Here is a 21,015-nt window from a genome sequence, read left to right on the forward strand (position 1 = left end):
TGAATATAGGAGTTGGGATGTTATGGTGAGGTTTTATAGGACATTGGTGAGGCCAACTTTGGAGTGTGCACACAACTTTGTGTGCAGTTCTGGTCGCCTAACTATAGGAAGGATATCAGTAAGATTGAAAGAATGCAGAGAAGATTTACTAGGATGTTGCCGGGTCTTAAGGAGTTGAGTTACAGGGAAAGATTTAATAGGTTAGGATTTTATTCCTTAGTGCGTAGAAGAATGAGGGGAGATTTGATAGAAGTTTACAAAATTATGAGGGGTATAGACAGAATAAATGCGAGTAGGCTCTTTCCACTTGGATTAGGAGAAATAAACATGAGAGGACGTGGCTTTAGGGTGAAAGGGGAAAGGTTTAGGGGGAACATTAGGGGGAACTTCTTCACTCAGAGAGTGGCGAGAGTGTGGAACGAGCTATCATCTGAAGTGGTAAATGCGGGCTCACTCTTAAGTTTTAAGAATAAATTGGATAGATACATGGATGGGAGAGGTCTGGTGGGTTATGGACTAGGTGCAGGTCAATGGGACTAGCGGAATAATATTTCGGCACAGACTGGAAGGGCCGAATGGCCTGTTTTCTGTGCTGTAGTGTTCTATGGTTCTATGGAGTCACATATGCTATGGATAAAAGAGAACCGGTGGATGTACTGTACTTAGATATTCAGAAGGCATTTGATAAAGTGCCACATCAAAAGTTATTGCAGAAAATAAAATCTCTTGGTGCGGGGGTAACATATCAGCATGGAAAGAAGATTGGCTAGCTAACAGAAAGCAGAGAGTTGACATAAATGGGTATTTTTCTGGTTGGCAGGATGTGACGGGTGGTGTGCCACAGGGATCAATGCTGGGCCCTTAACATTTTACACTTTATATCAATAACTTGGATGAAGGGTCAGATGGGATGGTTGCTAAATTTGCTGACAACACAAAGCTAGGTAGGAAAGTAAATTGTGAAGAGGACATAAGGAGGCTACAAAGAGAAATAGATAGGTTAAGTGAGTGGGAAAAGATCTGGCAAATGGAGTATAATGTGGGAAAATGTGAAATTGTTCATTTTGGTAGGAAGAATAAAAAAGAAGCTTATTATCTAAATGGTGAGAGATTGCAGATCTCTGAGATTCAGAGGGATCTTGCTGTCCTAGTGCATGAATCACAAAAACCTAGTATGCAGGTACAGCAAGTAATTAGGAAAGTTAATAGAATGTTATCATTTATTATGAGGGGAATTGATTACAAAAGTAAAGAGGTTATGCTTCAGATGCACAGAGCATTGCTGAGACTACATCTGGAGTATTGTGCACAGTATTAGTCTCCTTATTTAAAGGAAGATGTAAGTGCGTTAGAAGCAGTTCAGGGAAGGCTTACTAGACTAATACCACGAATGGGTGGGTTGTCCTATGGGGAAAGGTTGGACAGGTTAGGCTTGTTTCCACTGGAAATTAGAAGAGTAAGGGGAGACTTAATCGAAATCTTTAAAATCCTGAGGGGTCTTGACAGGGTGGATGTGGAGAGGATGTTTCCTCTTGTGGGACAATCTAAAACTAGGAGTCACAATCTAAGAACAAGAGGTTACTCATTTAAGACAGAATTGAGGAGAATTTATTTCTCTCAAAGGGTTGTGAGTCCTTGGAACGCTGATCCTCAAAAGGCGGTGGAAACAGAGTATATTTTTAAGGCAGAGCTAGATAGATTCTTGATTAACAATGGCGTGAAAGGTTATCAGGGGTAGGCAGGAATGGTGGGATTGAAGTTACAGTCAGATTAACCATATCTTATTGAATGGCGGAGCAGGCTCGAAAGGCCGAATGGTCTTCTCCTGCTTCTAATTCATATGTTTGTATGGCAATGCCATATTTATTGTATATTCTTAGTTGCCCTGAGAATGTAGCAATGTGTGTAGCAAACAGGGAGTGGCATTGGAATTGGAAGAGGCATTCTCTTTTAAATAGCATTCATAAAGAATACAGATTTGATTTTATTTGACAGTGCCACAATTTTTTTAACCCTAAGTAAAACAAAGTAAGTGCTCCATGAATTTGAGGAGAATTTGCAGTTATTAATGTAGAAAGTGATAGGTGTTTATGACTTAAACATTTTGACCTCCAGGAACCTGCCTCTGGAAAATGTCTTTATTTTAAAACTCAACTGACTGGTACAATTTTGGTACCTATACTACACTTGCAAGGCACAGCCCTCTGCAAACACTTACAAAAAAATTATGTGCAGCCATCACAAATCCATAAGCGGCACATTTTCCAACAGTCAATTGTAGACAATGGTGTTAATTCCTGTCTGTTGAATGGGTCATTCAAATTGAATGTTAAGGCCACCTAATCACAATTTTCCATAATTATTACATTTTTGAAATTGTACAGATATGGGCTGAAGGCACAGTCATAGGGAAAAATATTTGTCGAAATACCTACACTGAAGTGAATAAAGTTTTTGCCTCAGAGATTGATTTCAGTAATGTGCAGTTGTGTACTCACATCACTGACCTCCATGGTTTGCCTCCAGTTTGCTGCCAATCACAAAGGCAGAACCTAGGGTGAAGAATGAGCATAAAAAGCATGCCTTACTAATGTTGATTTTGGTTGCAAGAAGTTAAATACCTTAACACAGATTAGCTTCTTTAACTCCTGTATATACATTATGCAATAACTGGAGAGCACAGAGGTTTTCAATACAAATAATTGTGAGGTATTACATTACAGACAAAAAGGATTACATAGATTTAGGAAATAAGAGCGTAATTTTCCCAGCCTCGGCGTTGTGGGCTTGGAGTGAGGGGCAGGGTAAATAGGGGGGAGCCGTGTCGATGCAGCTCCCAACCTTGGTTTCCCAGGGCCAGGCAGGGAGGCAGATTAGCTTCCTGATTAACAAAAGGGGGGCCGACAATTAGCATATTTGAGGACCCAATTATGGGTGATTTAGATGGCCCTCCATCATTCTGCTGCTGGGAGAGCAGATCCTGCCAGGTCCGGGTGTCCCCAGCTCCTTGGAGGGCAGCCTCAGTGTTGCACTGCAGGGGACCGTCAAGACTATGAGCTCTGTGCCCCAAAGATAGGTGACAGGCTATAAAGACATCTCCCCTGACCATAATGAGCCATGCAAAGGGCTTTACCCTCTGATTCGAGAGGCCAACTAATGTGCTGCTTCTAAGATTTTTGGCAAAATTTTCCACTGCCGCCAGCGACAGGAATCGTGGCGGATGGGAACACAAAATTGGGTGAGGCCAAAAGTTGGATATCTGCCAACAGGAAAGTAAGTTGGAATTTTCCCCTCGGGACTTTCATGATGGCCTAATGGCGGGTTGAAATCCCATTGATCCATTTTGGCAATCCTTTTTGCATGCATTAGCATGTCATGAATACTCATTAAAATTACAACTTGCCGGAATCGCATTCTCCGTCCTAATTTAGTGCTAGGTCAGCGGGTAAGCAGAGTGGTCTGATTTAAAACTGGATAAAAGTGGCATGCACTTGTCCATCTTCATTTCACTTGTGATTTTGAGGTGCATATAGGCAGCGTTCACCAACCATTCACTGCGCTGCTGTCATCTCTCGCCACTGCTCCAACTCCTGACCACTGGGAAAGCTGCTTTCCCCGGGGAGATCAGGGTGGAGTGAGTTACAGTATATCCAGAGACGTTGTTGTGGGCCACAGGCAGGGCAGCACTGTGCTGGTCAGACTATCGTGGGGCTCAGGCAGGGCTGCACTTTACAGAATCACAGAATCACAGTGCAGAAGAGGCCCTTCAGCCCATCGAGACCACAACGACACGTGAGAAACATCTGACCTATCTACCTAATCCCATTTACCAGCACTTGGCCCGTGGCCTTGAATGTTATGACATGCCAAGTGCTCATCCAGGTACTTTTTAAAGGATGTGAGGCAACCCGCCTCCACCACCCTCCCAGGCAGTGCATTCCAGACTGTCACCACCCTCTGGGTAAAAAAGTTTTTCTTCACATCCCCCCTAAACCTCCTGCTCCTCACCTTGAACTTATGCCCCCTTGTGACTGACCCTTCAACTAAGGGGAAAAGCTGCTCCCTATCCACCCCATCCATGCCCCTCATAATCTTGTACACCTCGATCAGGTCGCACCTCCATCTTCTCTACTCCAACGAAAACAACCCAAGTCTATCCAACCTCTCTTCTTAACTTAAATGTTTCATCCCAGGCAACATCCTGGTGAATCTCCTCTGCACCCTCTCCAGTGCAATCACATCCTTCTGTAAGGGGGAAGAAAGTAAATGAGAATTTATGGTAAGGGAGAATTCATTATAAGGGAATGAATTACTCAAATTAGAATCTACAGGCAGGCTAGTGCAAATCAGTAAATCAACAATTAAATCAGATGAACCTTATACACTTTCAAACTTTGTACACCCTCAGGGTTTGCAATCACCAGCAAGGTCCTGGGGGTTAGACTGGAGTTAGAGGATGGCAATAAAATAGACTAAGTGTGCTCTTCAACAGATAGGGGAAGGACAGATGGTTCCAGCTGCGAAAGGAAGGCAGGTCTCTGCCTGGGTGAAAGTAGGGTTACCTTTGTACCAGAGACCTGTCTGTTTAATGTAAACCTATATGTTGACAAGATCGGAATCTGGAGGATGTTCTTGTATGTGACCAATAATGTATAAATATGGTGAACGCTTGTAGTTTAGCAGAGTACTGTCTCAAGCTGCATTGAGATGGTGCCCTCCTTGCAATTGCTTGAATAAATGATCGTAACCTGTACCTGAGTCTCCTGTGGTCTGTTCATCAAAGATATCACAACATTTCCTATAATGTGGTGACCAGAACTGCACACAGTACTCCAGCTCTGGCCTCACCAAGGTTCTATACAACTCCAAAATGACCTCCCTACTTTGGTAACCTATGCCTCGATTGATAAAGGCAAGTGTCCCATATGCCTTTTTCACCACCCCAATAACATGCCCCTCCACCTTCAGAGATCTATGGGCACACATGCCAAGGTGCCTTTGTTCCTCAGAACTTCCTAGCGTCATGCCATTCATTGAATACTTCCTTGTCAAATTACTCCTTCCAAAGTGTATTTTCAGGGTTAAATTTAATCTGCCACTTATCTGCCCATTTGACCATCCCGTCTATATCTTCCTGTAGCCCAAGACACTCAACCTCACTGTTAATCACCCAGCCAATCTTTGTGTCATCTGCAAACTCACTAATCCTACCCCCCACATAGTCATCTATATCGTTTATATAAATGATGAATAATAGGAGACCCATCACAGATACCTGGTACGCCACTGGACACAGTCTTCCAGCCACTAATACAGCCTTCTGTCATCACCCTCTGTCTCCTACAACTAAGCCAACTTTGAATCCACCTTATCAAATTACCCTGTATCCCATGTGCATTTGCCTTCTTTATAAGTCTCCCATGTGGGACCTTGTCAAAGGCTTTAGCCCAAGAGACTGCTGTGGCACACAGACAGTGCTGCACTGTCCCTGGAGAGACTGTTGTGTGACACAGGCAGGGCTGCACTCTAGCCAGGCAGACTGTTGTGGAACACAGACAGGGTGGCACTGTACCCAGAAAGACTGTTGACAGACAGACTTGCACTCTATCCAGTGGAGATTGTTGTGCGACACAGGCAGGGCTGCACTGTACCCAGTGAGACTGTTGTGGGGAGCAGACAGGGTTGCACTGTACCTGGATTATCTGCTGTGGGGCACAGGCAAGGATGCATTCTACCCGGAGAGACTGTTGTGGGGCACAGGCAGGGCTGCACTGTACCCGGAAAGACTGCTGTGAGGCACAGGCAGGGCTACACTGTACCCAGGGAGACTATGTGGGACACTTACGAGGCTGTACTGTACTCAGAGAGACTGTTTGGGCACAGGCAGGGCTGCACACTACCTGGAGAGACTGGATCACAGACAGGGCAGCACTGTACCCAGAGAGACTGTTGCATGTCACAGGCAGGGCTGCACTGTACCCAGAGATCCCATGGAGGCAACTGGCTCGACTCAGGCTGTACCGAAGAAGACTCTCACATTTGGAGGTGAGCTAGAGAAAATGCCAAAGACACCTTCGGTTGCCAAGGAATGTGGTGGCTCACATTTGCACCATTCTTCAGAGGGGTTCTGACGTCGCCTGGACTAGGAGGCCATCCCTTTCCTGTGGCTGTAAAGATGACCACTGCACTCAATTTTTTGCAAGCAGCTCATTCCAGGGATCCACTGGGGATCTATGCAGCATAGCTCAATCCTCCATGTGTAAATGCATAAGGGACGTTACAGATGCCCTTTACAGCGAGGCGCATCATTATATCCAGGTCACAATGGGTGACATTAGCCAGGCCACTAGATTTCTGGGATTTGCAGCGATCTCTGGCTTCCCACAAGTGCAGGCTGCTATAGATTACATTCATGTGGCTTTAAGAACTCTCTAACAGCAGCTGCTGATCTTCATTAACAGGAAAGGTTTCCACCCCCTCAACGCGCAGCTGGTCTGCAGTCATCAGAAGCATATCATGCATGTTTGTGCCAGGTTCCCTGGAAGTTCTCACAACTCCTACATGCCAAGTAACTCCTAGGTGTCACAGATCTTTGAGGACTCATGACATTTACAGGGTTGACTGCTGGGAGATAAGGAATACTCACAGGAATCTTGGTTCATGGCACCCATGCGTCGTCCGCTAAGTGCCTCAGAGGAGAGATACAATGCGGTGAATTCTGTGACAAGGTCGATCATTGAACAGACCATTGGCATCCTGAAGATGTGCTTCTGATGTTTGGACCACTCAGGTGGGACTCTGCAGTACTCTCTACAGAGGGTGTCCCACACAGTCGTGGTCTGCTGTGCACTGCACAAGCTGATACTTCAAGGAGGAGATCACTTGCCAGAGGGAGATCTGGAGAAGGCAGATTTCTTCAGATGAGGGGGATTTGGATGGGACAGAACCTGAAGAGGGCCGGGATGGAAACTTTCCACCTGACGATGCCATTGCAATAGCATGATGTGCCCGTGACACGCTGATTGCCACTAGGTTCCAGGGGGAGTAAGGTCCACACAAGGTGACAAGTGCATGTTTCTCCTGTCCCCTAGAGACATAGAAGAGATCAGGAAGTCCTTTGCAAATGTCCACATCTCAAGCTGGCTCATCTTTCAGCCTGGGGCCAGCACCCTGCAGGGATCACAAAGGTGTTAGCATCAGAAAGGTCAGTGTCCAATGCTGCATGAGGGCCCTGTGTGATGGGAAAGGCATCACACCAGCACACAGCCTGAGTCAACTGCACATTGTGTAGTTTTTGTCACCAGCATGTAACACTTTCAGCAGCCATTTCTATTTTGACTTGGTTACAGTGAACATAATGCATCCAGAAAATGTGCTTTCACACCCACAAGGGACGCAGTTTAGTCCTGATGCCACAACATTAGATCTTACCCTCTAAGTTACAGGAGCCACTTATTCAATCATGTGACTTAAAGGAGCATTTCTCTACCTACATGCACTTTCAGGCTCTGGGTTAACACATCTTCCTTAGATGACACAAGGGGTGAGTGACTAACATGACTTTGCGAAACATAACATGATTCTGAGGGACACAAAGGCAGACCATTGAGGAGTGGGAGCTTAGCTCACTCTTGGAATAGGATGGCACATAGGATCAGGTGCAAGAGGCACTCACATCCTGAGGCATTGGGTCATAAGATCAAATTGTATTTACAAACATAAGGGGCCCGGCCTGCTAAGGGTCTCTTGCGTTGGGATAGGTGCACCTCCTTGGCCTGAGCAGCTGCAGCTGATGGGGTCACTGGCAGAGGGGATTGGGAACGGCTGGATACCCTTGTAGTTTCCTGTGTAGATGGCTCTGGTGTGTCCTACACCTTTTGTGATCCTGAGGGAAGCTGCCTGATTCCCTGAGGAAACCTGCCTGATTCCCTGAGGAGAGGGGGCACTGGAGGGAGGTCAAACTGCACTGTTCCCCTCTTGCCAAGTCATTGATGGATCCCACCTATGCGATGGAATGCAAGTCTGTGCGTAAATCCTGCAGAATCTACTGGATCGTGGTCACCATGGCAGCTGTTACCCTTCCCATGGAGACCCCAGTATGCTTGTATGTCAAAACCACAACATCAGAGAGAACGTCGGTAGATTCCTCCATCCTTCGTTCTAACCTGGTGACTGCCTCAGACAACTCTGCCTGATGTCCTGCTGCCTTTCTTTGCATCTCCAGCATGTGTGCAATGGCCGACTGCAGATGGTCATCATTTGACTCGGACTCACCAGGGACCTGATCTCCTGTGGTCCTCCGAGTGTCAGAGACCTGGCCTGTCACTGCTTCCAACTGCAGGGGAGAATTAGTTCCTGAATAGGCAAAATCCAACATTACATGTAATTCACTGCAAAGGCCATGATGTGTTTGACTAATGGAGAGTTAATCTGTACTGCTTTACTGGGGAAGGCTGATCTCGCTGTTGCCAAAAGAGCGATCCCTGTCCTCCCCTGTCAACCAGGCTGCCTCCTCAACTCCTGTGTTTCAGGGGTTCCCCCACTGGTCTGGGGTCTCTCCCTCTTGTTGTGGGCTAGCTTTGCTCGCATGAAAAGAGATGGAATGGAACGTGATGAGAAGGGGTGAAAGAGAATTTGGGAAGCATGCGTGGCTGCTGTGTGTACTGTGCCACCCCCGGTAAGAACAGAAGAAGTCAATTGTGCAGGGTGATAATGAGATATGGTGGTGATGTTAAAGTGTATGAGAGACATTTAGGGCCTTCTGCTGACGGTGCTTGTGATCCCTGTAGACTGTGACCCTTACAGTGTCAGATGCACTTGTGAGAGTGAGCCTAGAGTAGAAGGTAGGCTTACCCTGGCTGAGCGGATGAGATCATTCTTCCTCTGCCTGCACTGCTGTGTGTTTCTTTTCTGTGTGTCACAGGCACAGACCTCCCTGCTGACCTCCTCCCAGGCTGGCGAGGTCAGGTTGGTCACTCTCCATCCCACACTTCCATCCCTCAGGAACAGGACATCTTGGAGTTTGCGTACGGTCTGCAGTAGAGTTACCAGGGAGTTGTGGCTGACTCGAGGTGCACAGGGCTTGTTTCCCCTGGAGGACATTGCGTCTGACCACACCACACAACTGGCCTACAGAGAGTGAATTTGTGATTGGGCACAATTAAATATGTCACCAGGAACTTCGATCTGTGAGGTAACAGCAGGCAGACAAATCAGTGCATGCCCCACCTCGTGATTTGGCAACTAACTCGCCGATGCAAAATTTTCAAACAGAACATCAGGCAGGAGTTTCTGGGAGCAATTTGGGAGCAAAAATTCATCCCTAGGAAGAAGAAGTGTACTAAAGGGAGGACGAGGCAACCATGGCTGACAAGGGAAGTCAGGGATAGCATAAAAGCTAAAGAGAAAGCATACAATGTGGCGAAGAGCAGTGGGAAACCAGGGGATTGGGAAGCCTACAAAGACTAACAGAGGACAACTAAAAAAGAAATAAGGAGGGAGAAGATTAAATATGAGGGTAAACTAGCCAGTAATATAAAAGAAGATTGCAAGAATTTTTTTAGATTTATAAAGGGTAAGAGAGAGGCAAAAGTGGACATTGGGCCGCTGGAAAATGACGCTGGAGAAGTAATAATGGGGAACAAAGAAATGGCAGAGGAACTGAATAGGTACTTTGCATCAGTCTTCACGGAGGAAGACACGAGTAACATCCCCAAAATTCAAGTGAGTCGGGGGGCAGAGGTGAATATGGTGGCCATTACCAAGAAGAAGGTGCTAGGAAAACTGAAAGGTCTGAAGGTGGATAAATCACCTGGACCAGATGGATTACACCCCAGAGTTCTGAAGGAGATAGCTGAAGAGATAGTGGAGGTGTTAGTGGTGATCTTTCAGGAATCACTGGAGTCAGGGAGGGTCCCAGAGGACTGGAAAATCGCTAATGTAACCCCCCTGTTTAAGAAGGGACCGAGGCAAAAGAGGGGAAATTATAGGTTGATTAGCCTGACCTCAGTCGTTGGTAAGATTTTAGAGTCCATTATTAAGGATGAGATTCCAGAATACTTGGAAGTGCATGGTAAAATAGGGCAAAGTCAGCATGGTTTCATCAAGGGGAGGTCATGCCTGACAAATCTGTTAGAATTCTTTGAGGAGGTAACGAGCAGGTTAGACAAAGGAGAGCCAATGGATGTTTTCTACTTGGACTTCCAGAAGGCCTTTGACAAGGTGCTGCACAGGAGGCTGCTCAGTAAGATAAGATCCCATGGTGTTAGAGGCAAGGTACTAGCATGGATAGAAGATTGGCTGTCTGGTAGGAGGCAGAGTGGGGATAAGGGGGTCCTTGTCAGGATGGCGGCCGGTGTCTAGTGGAGTTCCTCAAGGGTCAGTGTTGGGACCACAACTTTTCACTTTATACATTAATGATCTAGATTAAGTAACTGAGGGCATTCTGGCTAAGTTTGCAGATGATACAAAGATAAGTGGAGGGACAGTTGGTATTGATGAGGCGGGGAGGCTGCAGAAGGATTTGGACAGGTTAGGAGAATGGGCAAAGAAATGGCAGATGGAATACAATGTGGGGAAGTGTGAGGTCATGCACTTTGGTAGGAAGAATAGAGGCATAGACTATTTTCTAAATGGGGAGAGAATTCAGAAATCTGGAGTGCAAAGGGACTTGGGAGTCCTAGTCCAGGATTCTCTTAAGGTTAACTTACAGGTAGAGTCGGTAGTTAGGAAGGCAAATGCAATGTTGCATTTATTTCGAGAGGACTAGAATATAAAAGCAGGGATGTGCTGCCGAGGCTTTATAAGGCTCTGGTCAGACCGCATTTAGAATATTGTGAGCAATTTTTGGCCCCATATCTCAGGAAGGATGTGCTGACCCTGGAGAGGGTCCAGAGGAGGTTCACGAGAACGATCCCAGGAATCAAAGGCTTAACATATGAGGAGCATTTGAGGACTCTGGGTCTATACTCGATGGAGTTTAGAAGGATGAGAGGGGATCTGATTGCAAGTTACAGAATACTGAAAGGCCTGGATAGAGTGGACTGGGGAAGATGTTTCCATTAGTAGGAGAGACTAGGATTCGAGGGCACAGCCTCAGAGTAAAGGGAAGACCTTTTAGAACAGAGATGAGGAGAAACTTCTTTAGCCAGAGGGTGGTGAATCTATGGAATTCATTGCCACAGAAGGCTGTGGAGGCCAGGTCATTGAGTGTATTTAAGACCGAGATAGGTTCTTGATTGGTAAGGGGATCAAAGGTTACGGGGAGAAGGTGGGAGAATGGGGTTGAGAAACTTATCAGCCACGATTGAATGGCGGAGCAGACTCAATAGGCCGAATGGCCTAATTTCTGCTCCTATGTCTTATGGTCTTATGGTCTTATGAGAACTCACCCACCATCGGGAAACTTGTCAACTGTCCCACCTACCACCACACTTAAGGCTGAATTTTGCACTTGATGGGCGGGCCGGCGGGCGTTCAGGCAGCCGATTGCCACCGCCGAAACAGGCCATGCCGCCATTTTGCACGGGCAGGCCAATTAAGGCCTGCCCAGCGGGTTTACGACTCCCATGTACATCAGGAAAATTAAATCGGCGGCAGGCGTGTTCAGACTGCCGGTTCCAATGGGGAACCAGCAGTCTGTATAAAGAGCGGCCAGACAGCCTCCTTTAGGCTGTTCACCCTGGCCAGTCATAGGGCAGCACAAGATTTGAGGGCAAAGGAGGAGGAGGGGGTCAGGCTGCAGGATAGGCCAGTGGGGGGCACTGTGCCCCTCGGTTCTCAGATGCTGTCTCGCTGTCCTCCTCCAAGAGGTGTCCAACCATCGGGAGATCTTGGCAGTGGTGGCAGGCATGGCAGGAGGTGGCGAAGGCTGTAAGCTCCCATGATGCTGTGCAGTGCAGAGAAATACAGTGCCGCAAACGCTTCAATGATTTGTTGCGCTCTGGAAGGGTGAGTACCATGTCAGCCTTGGCCATTTAACCCAGCAGGTAACCTTAGCCTTTGAGCACCATACACGCCCCCCACCCCCCACATGTGCAGAGTACATGAGCGATCAGCCCCAATAAGTGCTCTTCTCTGTTCTGCAGGCAAAAACTGAGAGCAATATGTGGGAGTGGCAGTGGACTGGTGGTGGGCACGCCATGCTGCAGCACCTCACCTCGTATGAAGATTAGGCCATGGAGCTGGGGAGGAGGCAGGCAGCCAGGTCGGCAGGTGTTGGCGAGGCTGGGGTGCAGCGGCCAGGTATTTGAGGGCCACAGTCCCATCTACTCTGTCTCCCCACCATCCAAAGCACTGATGGTTGCTGCAATCGTTAATGCAGCAACACTGCTCATTCACAGACTGATACAGTCAGACGTGTGAGTCATATACAAAGGTCCCTTGGCCCCTTGAGGATGTGTGTCTCTAGCACCTTCCGAAGTTGCCTTATCCCATATGTGACCACTATCTCCATGGCCTAACATGCCATGGCACCACTGCTGCACATCCAAAGGCTTATTGCATCTTAGGAGTGTTTGTATCACCGCTACCCTTCCAGCCAGTGTGTCCTACATTACTCTGTCCAAAGGTCCTCAGCACCTCACCTGTCAACCTCATTGCACTCAACTTAAATAAATGCCACTGCGTTAGTCATCCCTGCTCCAAGGGGAAATGTTGCCTTCTGTCCACCCATTCTATGCCCCTCATAACGGTTTTGAAGGCCAATAACGTGACCTATCAATCTCCACTGCAAATATCGCAAGTGTTTGCAATGTTTCCTCATCACTCCAACTCTCCAGGCCAGCATGCATTCAGGTCAGGAACCTCTGATGATGCCACCTTCAAAAACAGTTCCTCTGACATGTCCTCCTTCTTCCTTGACTGAGGTTTTCCACCCACGGTCGTTGACAGGGCCCTCAACCGTGTCCGGCCCATCTCCCGCGCATCCGCCCTCACGCCTTCTCCTCCCTCCCAGAAACATGATAGGGTCCCCCTTGTCCTCACTTATCACCTCACCAGCCTCCGCATTCAAAGGATCATCCTCCGCCATTTCCGCCAACTCCAGCATGATGCCACCACCAAACACATCTTCCCTTCATCCCCCCTATCGGCATTCCGTAGGGATCGCTCCCTCCGGGACACCCTGGTCCACTCCTCCATCACCCCCTACTCCTCAACCCCCTCCTATGGCACCACCCCATGCCCACGCAAAAGATGCAACACCTGCCCCTTCACTTCCTCTCTCCTCACCGTCCAAGGACCCAAACACTCCTTTCAAGTGAAGCAGCATTTCACTTGCATTTCCCCCAACTTAGTCTACTGCATTCGTTGCTCCCAATGTGGTCTCCTCTACATTGGAGAGACCAAACGTAAACTGGGCGACCGCTTTGCAGAACACCTGTGGTCTGTCCGCAAGAATGACCCAAACCTCCCTGTCGCTTGCCATTTTAACACTCCACCCTGCTCTCTTGCCCACACATCTGTCCTTGGCTTGCTGCATTGTTCCAGTGAAGCCCAACGCAAACTGGAGGAACAACACCTCATCTTCCGACTAGGCACTTTACAGCCTTCCGGACTGAATATTGAATTCAACAACTTTAGGTCATGAGCTCCCTCCCCCATCCCCACCCCCTTTCTGTTTCCCCCTTCCTTTTTTATCCAATAAATTACATAGATCTTTCTTTTCCCACCTATTTCCATTATTTTTAAATATCTTAAAATCTTTTATGCTCTCCCCACCCCCACTAGAGCTATACCTTGAGTGCCCTACCATCCATTCTTAATTAGCACATTCGTTTAGATAATATCACCAACTTTAACACCTATGTGTTCTTTTGTTCTATTGTTGTTGACATCTTTTGATGATCTGCTTCTATCACTGCTTGTTTGTCCCTACAACCACACCCCCCCTCCACTTCTCTCTCTCTCTCTCTCTCCGCCCCCCCACACACCTTAAACCAGCTTATATTTCAACTCTTTCTTGGACTCGAACTCAAGTTCTGTCGAAGGGTCATGAGGACTCGAAACGTCAACTCTTTTGTTCTCCGCCGATGCTGCCAGACCTGCTGAGTTTTTCCAGGTAATTCTGGTTTTGTTTGAAATGCCTTATGTTCCTGTTCTGCTACCTTAACGGGTCTGCCCAGCAAGATCCCTGTAATCGTTGTGACTTCCCACGGTGCTACCGTTACTCATGTATTCATGTACCTTGCTTGTCTTGCCCAAGTGTTTAACCGAACACTTATCCACATAATATTCCATGTGGCATTCCTTGGGCCACCTGACCAGCCTGTCTGTATGCGCGTGTAATGTTTGGTCATCCTCTTGACTATTTACCACCCCACCAATATTCGTCTCCTTAGGTTCTTGAAGGGTGAGCGACTTATGAACCTGGGGGGCAAAGGGATGTAAGGTGTTACTGACTGAACGCTAACTGATGCATGTCTTTGTTGTTAAATTCAGCATCACCACCGCATGGCCGCCACCAACACGTCCAGAGCCCTCCCTCCACACCTGAGGGCCAACACTTGCAACTTGCGTCACATCCTTTCAGCAAGCCAGGCACAAGCGCAGCGCAAAACACTTCGGTGAGGATTAGGACATCAGCTAGTGTTCCGGGGCACAGTGGAGAGGGCACTTCACAATCGCTGGAGGAGATGGCACGGACAGAGAATGCCGATGGTGCCAGCAGCCGGAGGACTGCAGGGGACCGGCACATGCTGAGTCCGGCAGTGATGATGTGCCTCTGGAGATGTCACCAATGCAGCAGCTGCAGGACAAGCCGCAGGGTGCACGGGAGCATCTGGCAGGGTTGCGTGAGGGTGTGCTTCAGTTGTCTCTGTGGTGGAGGAATCCAGGCAAAGTGTCAGTGATGTCATGAATCTCAGGACGGAGTTTCAGGCTTCCTCCATTGAGAGGTTGATGACTCTCATGGAGAGGGGCTTCCAACAGATTGATTAGCATCTGATGGGGTTACACTCAGTCCTGCAAGCCCTCACAGCGTGAATGGCCACAGGTGGTCATTGGCAATGTGGGAGATGTTCTGGGCACCAAGTGTCTGCGCTCGGTGCCCATCCATCTGCGGTGAGCAGGGAGGTCCAATGTGACCTCACGTCGGTGCAGCAGCTGCCTGTCGTCGCTGCGAGCTCCTCTCAGGGCGCTCCGGATGAGGACAGCAGCTCCTCCTCCCCTCTGCCAGTGAACATTACATCCATTGAGGATGCGACAACTGGGGAGGTGCCAGTTCTGGAACTGGTCACTCCCTCCCAGGCGGGGCCATCACAGGCTCTACAGGCTAGAGGACGCCCGCCAAGTCATCTAGGCCAATAGGACAGCAGAGTCAGCAGGCTGTCTCACAAGCCAGTTTGAGCGATGGGGGGGCGGCACCAAGATGTAGCACCCGCAAACGAAAGCATGAGGCACGTTAGGCACTCTACGGGTTTGTTACTGGTGATTTTGTGTTGGTCTTAGATGAGGCAATATATAATTATGTATGTCAGAGCAAAGTTTGTGTTTTATTTTGGTGGGAATAAAGTCCAATTTTCTGACTATGGCTGAGGGTGTTTCCTTTGTGCTGCATTTATATGTTTCACAGACATCTCATGAGTATTTGAGTGAACATTGATGTTTCTGTACTAAGCCCTTAGTTGCAGCTGATGAGGTCGAAGATGTAGCACCTGAGTGCCACGTGTGGAAGCGTCAGGCAATGCTGGTCCTGCTGATCCGTGTGTATGGAGCTAGCTGAAGGTTCGTTGGATTAAAGTGTCCCGGGTGTCCCTGACTCCTTGGTGTAATAGCAGGTCGGCGTGCTGCCCCTCATCATTGCCCTGTGCTTCCTCATCCTCTGAGCCACTGCTGGATTCATCACGTGCAGCATCATCCACTGCATCAAGGTCTTCATCGTCAACTGCATCCCCCCTTTCCAGCGCAAGATTGTGCAGAGCGCAGCAAGCTACCACTATTGCAGAGACACGATCTGGGGAGTACTGGAGTCCGCCTCCTGAGCGGTCCAGGCAACGGAAGCGCGTCTTGAGAAGACTGATGGCTCTTGTGGTGCCGTGGCTCCTATTGTAGTGCTGCTCAGCTTCTGTTCTTGGATGGCGGAGAGGTGTCATGAGCCACCTTCTGAGGGGATAGCCCTTGTCACCCACCTGCCAACCATCCAGCCGAGCCAGAGCACTGAAGACCCCCGGCACCTGGGAATGTCTGTGGATGTAGGCATCATGGGAGCTGCTTGGGTACCTTGCACAAACTTGCAGGATCAGCATCCTATGGTCACACACTATCTGTACATTCATGGAGCGCACCCTGCCGCTTGTCCTGCCTCTTCCTGCTGATGAAGGCTTCGGGCTTACCTGCTGGCGCCTTGATGGCCACATGTGTGCAGTCTATTGCAACTTGGACACAGGGGAACCCAGCAATGACTGCGAAGCCTCTGACTCGCTGTGCCTGACTTGCCTGGTCGCAGCAGAAATGGATGAAGGTCAATGCCTGTCTGAACAGAGCACCTGTAACCTGCTTGACACAAGTGTGTGCAGCTGATTGGGAGACACCACAAAGATCACCCACCGACCCCTGGAAGGAACCAGATGCATAGAAGTGGAGGGCAGCTGTGACCTTCAGCGCTGCTGACATGGGGTGTCCTTCCACACAGTTAGGGGAGATCTCAGGGCCAATCATCTGACAGATATAATTGACTGTCCCCCTTGAGCCTCCTTTGGCACTGCACCTCAGACATATTGAGGTAGCTGCTTCGCCGCCTGTATACCCTGGCAGCAGGATAGTGGTGTCTTCTGCGGCCCCTTCCGCCTTGCACAACCTCTTGGCCCTGCGCCCCTTGTGCCTGTGCCTGGCCTCCCAAAGGTGTCTCCCCTGGAGGCTGATTGTAAACTCCTAGCCTCCCCTTATCCTATCCCTCCCTTCCCCCTCAGAGGAGCTGCCTCCAGTGGAGATGTCAGAACCCATACCCCCAGGCTAAATGGAGGCCTCTGGAAGCTGCAGGCCTGATAAAGATTACTGTCTGCAGACTGCTGAGCTGAAGCTTCAAAGTACAGAGAAAGCTATTGGAAATTGATCTGAACTGCTAAAATCACACAGGCAAGTTTAAAACACTTTCTACATTAAATACTTCAGAAAAAACATTAACAGCCCCTCTGAGCCCACATATCCCGCCCGTGGATGAGGATTGTTAAAATATCAGTTACCCACTTGCCCACTGGGCCTGTGCATCGGGCCGAAGATCACACGGGCTCCTCCAAATCGGCTTCAAATGCCGAGTTAAGGGCCTTAACAAGACCTTTCATTAATAGCGGGCGCGCGTCGTGCTTCATAGCGCCCCCGCCCACCTAAATATTGTGATGCTACACGCTGATGTTGGGATGCTCGCACGACGTCAGCGCACGACATTTTAAGCGCTGACGTGCCACCCGCGCATCAGCCAGAAAATTCTGCTCTTAGTTTGCAAAACGGAAAATTCCGCCCTTTATTTTGAACTTACTCCTCCAAGGGCACCTCCATGTTGCGGTGCCACCTTGATTTCCTAACCGTCTCAGCAGGAAAGCTCAGCCCAAAGAATCTAACTGGGGTAGTGAAACAAAGAGGGCTGGATATATAATTACACAGGCCACTAGAAAGTGCAGCGCAGATCACCAAGGTCATAATGCAGATCACCAAGGTCATAACAAAAACCAAACACTAAGGTTTATTTCTCCAGGTACAGAATTGCAAAGTACAGAAATTATGTTAAATTTACATAAACCTTGGTTAGGCATCACTTGGAATATTTGTGCGGTTCTGGTCGCCATATAAAAAGGATATGGAGAACCTGAAGAGAGTGCAAAGATAATTGACAAAGTTGATGCCAGAAATATGGGGATCATACCTATCAGGAGAAGATGAACAGGCTGTTTTTCTTTTCTCTTGAAAAGAAGAGGCATAGGTGACCTAATAATTTAAAATTATGAACGGTTTTGGTAGAGTAGACACTGAGAGAAAGTTTCTACTTGTAAAGAAGAACAAAACTAGAGGCCATCAATATAAGATAGTCACTTAGAAGTCAAATAGGCAAATTCAGAAGAAACTCCTTTACCCAGAAAGTGGTGAGAATGTGGGACTGCTGTCACAGTGAGTATTTGAAGTGAGCGGTATAGATTCACTTAAGGGAAGGCTGGATAAACATACGATGGGGAAGGGAATATATGGTTTCATTGATAGAGTTAGATGAAGCATGTAAGGAGGCTCAAATGGAGTAAACACAGGCATGGACTGGTTTGGTGGAATTCTGTGTTGTATATTCTATGTAATTCTATGAAACACTTACATCCTATTCAGAAACATAAAAAATGGTTACTCTTTCATTTTAAATTAGTGCTGAATTAGTCATGAGTTGCAGGTGCATCTTTGAGTAAAAGGGTAAAAGTGGGCATTCAGTCTTGTAAGGTGTTGGTTCTGCAGGATCAAATGGAGAGGAGGATTCACATTAATTGATATTAGGAAAGCAGGAAACCATAACATAGTTTGTATAGTTATATTTTATAGAAGGGACACTATCGTACAATCATCGTCAGCTGTCCCCTGAGTCAAGGGTGGTGTCTGCTCAGGGGTTCGTGAGTTTCTGCCATGGGTCCTTATGTGACTGAGCAGGCCAATTATTGTGCAAATATGTGGTAATAAATAAAGGCAATTAGAAACATCAAATAAATTGTTTGTTCAAATAGCATTTGTTAAAGAAAATATCAACTATGATAGGTGTATAAGGCTTCGGTTTTGCAGTTGCCTGAGATCTGTAGCAGATCTGTACATAACTTAAACAACATGGCAGCATGAACAGAAACATTGGGCAGAATTTTCTGCCTGTCGGGTGGGTGGGCCCGACCCAATCTCCAGCGGGCGTGGAGCCAATCCCCTCTGGCGAAGCGGGCCCCTCCACCATTTTACATGAGTGGGCCAATTAAGGCCCGCCCAGCATGACGCCTGGTGGGAAGCGCTATGTGCTTCCTGTGCGGGTGTGGGGGGGGGGGGGGTGCGGGGTATTCCCTAAAAGCGAGAGTGCGCTCTTTCGCCCATCTGCATGAAAGAGCGCACATCTCCCTGAGGCTAAGTGCAGCCTCAGGGAGATCACTTAAACTTTGAAAAATATTAAAAATAGAAAAAAAAAATCCCTAACATGTCCCACTCATGTGACAATGTCACATAAGATGGGACATGTTCATAATTTACAGAAAAACTTTATTAAAATTTTTACAACCCTGCATGAAGCCTCATCCTGCAGGTGGATGAGGTTTCATGTGTTCTCTATTTGTCGCGGGGCTCGTGGCCTGCCCACCAACCTTAAGTTTGGATGGGCAGGTCCTTTAGTTGTTTAAATGATTCTGTCAATGGCCTCAACTGGCTGATTTTGCTGCACCCCCGCCTTCCTGAAAATTTAAATGGGGCGGGATGATGTCGGGGGTTCCGCCCAATGTCATCCCATGTCATTTTATGTGCCGGTAAGCGGGCCCCGCCCCCTGCTCACCAACAGCAAAATTCTGCCCATAATGGACAAACATGGCATTCTCAGCAAAAAGGGAAAGGAACACTTCACCTTCAGCATTGAATAGGTAACCACATGTCTTTCTGAAATCTGGCTGCTGGGACTAGGCAAAGCATATCACCATATCTGTACCTAATATTGGAAATGTAGCAAATGTGGTCCTAATCACCCTAACCAAGAACAATCACCTACCTGACCTGAGGCGGTTCACCAATTTAGACAATGAAGAGCAATTTTTACAGGCTTCTGACATTTTTCCGATGGCAGAGCTGCCCCCTGCCATGTGGGAGGCCATCAGAAGTAAAGAGGCAGCGTCTCTGCAGAGGTCAAAAGAGCCAGAGGCTCTATGGCCCAAGAAGGGGTTCATCACCACTGCTGGAGGGACCTCTGGTGACAACCACCTTGCTCGCCATTGGCAATGCGAAGGACAACTTGCGAGCCAAACAACAGAAGCAGCAGATGATAGACGGAGCTCAGGGATCCCACAACCAATGGTTCAGATCTAAGCTCTGCAGTCCTGCCACATCCAGTCATGGATGGTGGTAGACAATTGAATAACTCACTGGAGGAGGAGGCTCCACAAATATCCCTGTCCTCATGATGGAGAGCCTAGCACATCAGTGCAAAAGACAAAGCTGAAGTATTTGCGACCATCTTCGGCCAAAAATGCTCATTGGATGTTCCATCTCAGCCTCCTTCCAAGATCCCCAGCACCACAGATGCCACGTCTTCAACCAATTCAATTCATTCCATGTGATGTCAAGAAATGGCTGAAGGCACTGGGTACTACAAAGGCAATGTTACAGCAATTGTCCTGAAGACTTCTGCTCCAGGACTTACCGCACCCCTGGCCAAGCTGTTCCAATACAGCTACAACATTGGCATCTACTCGGCAATGTGGAAAATTGCCCAGGTATGTCCTGAACATAAAAAGCAGGTCAAATCCAACCCGGCCAATTACTGCCCCATCAGTCCACTCACGATCATCAGTAAGATAAGGGAAAAGGTCACCAACGGTGCTATCAAGTGGCACTTACTCAGCAATAACTTGCGCACTGACACTTAGTTTGAGTTCTGCCAGGGCTACTCAGCTCCTGACCTCATTACGTCCTTGGTTCAAATAGGACCAAAGAGCTGAACTCCAGAGGTGAGGTGAGAGTGACTGTTCTTGACATCAAGGCAGCATTTGACCAAGTGTGACATCAAGGAACCCCAGAAAAACTGGAGTCAATGGGAATCAGGGGGAAAACTCTCCACTGGTTGGAGTCATACCTAGCACAATGGAAGATGGTTGTAGTGGTTTGAGGTCAATCATCTCAGTCCCAGAACATCACTGCAGGAATTTGTCAAGTTAGTTTCCTAGGCCCAACCATCTTCAGCTGCTTCATCAATGGCCAAACATCTCCTCCTTTATAAGGTCAGGAGCGGGGATGTTCACTGATGCTTGCACAATATTCAGCATCATTCGCGATTCCTCAGATAGCAAAGCAGTCCATGTCCATATGCAG

This window comes from Carcharodon carcharias, chromosome 3, assembly GCF_017639515.1.
Source record: "Carcharodon carcharias isolate sCarCar2 chromosome 3, sCarCar2.pri, whole genome shotgun sequence".
NCBI classification, from domain to species: Eukaryota; Metazoa; Chordata; class Chondrichthyes; order Lamniformes; family Lamnidae; genus Carcharodon; species Carcharodon carcharias.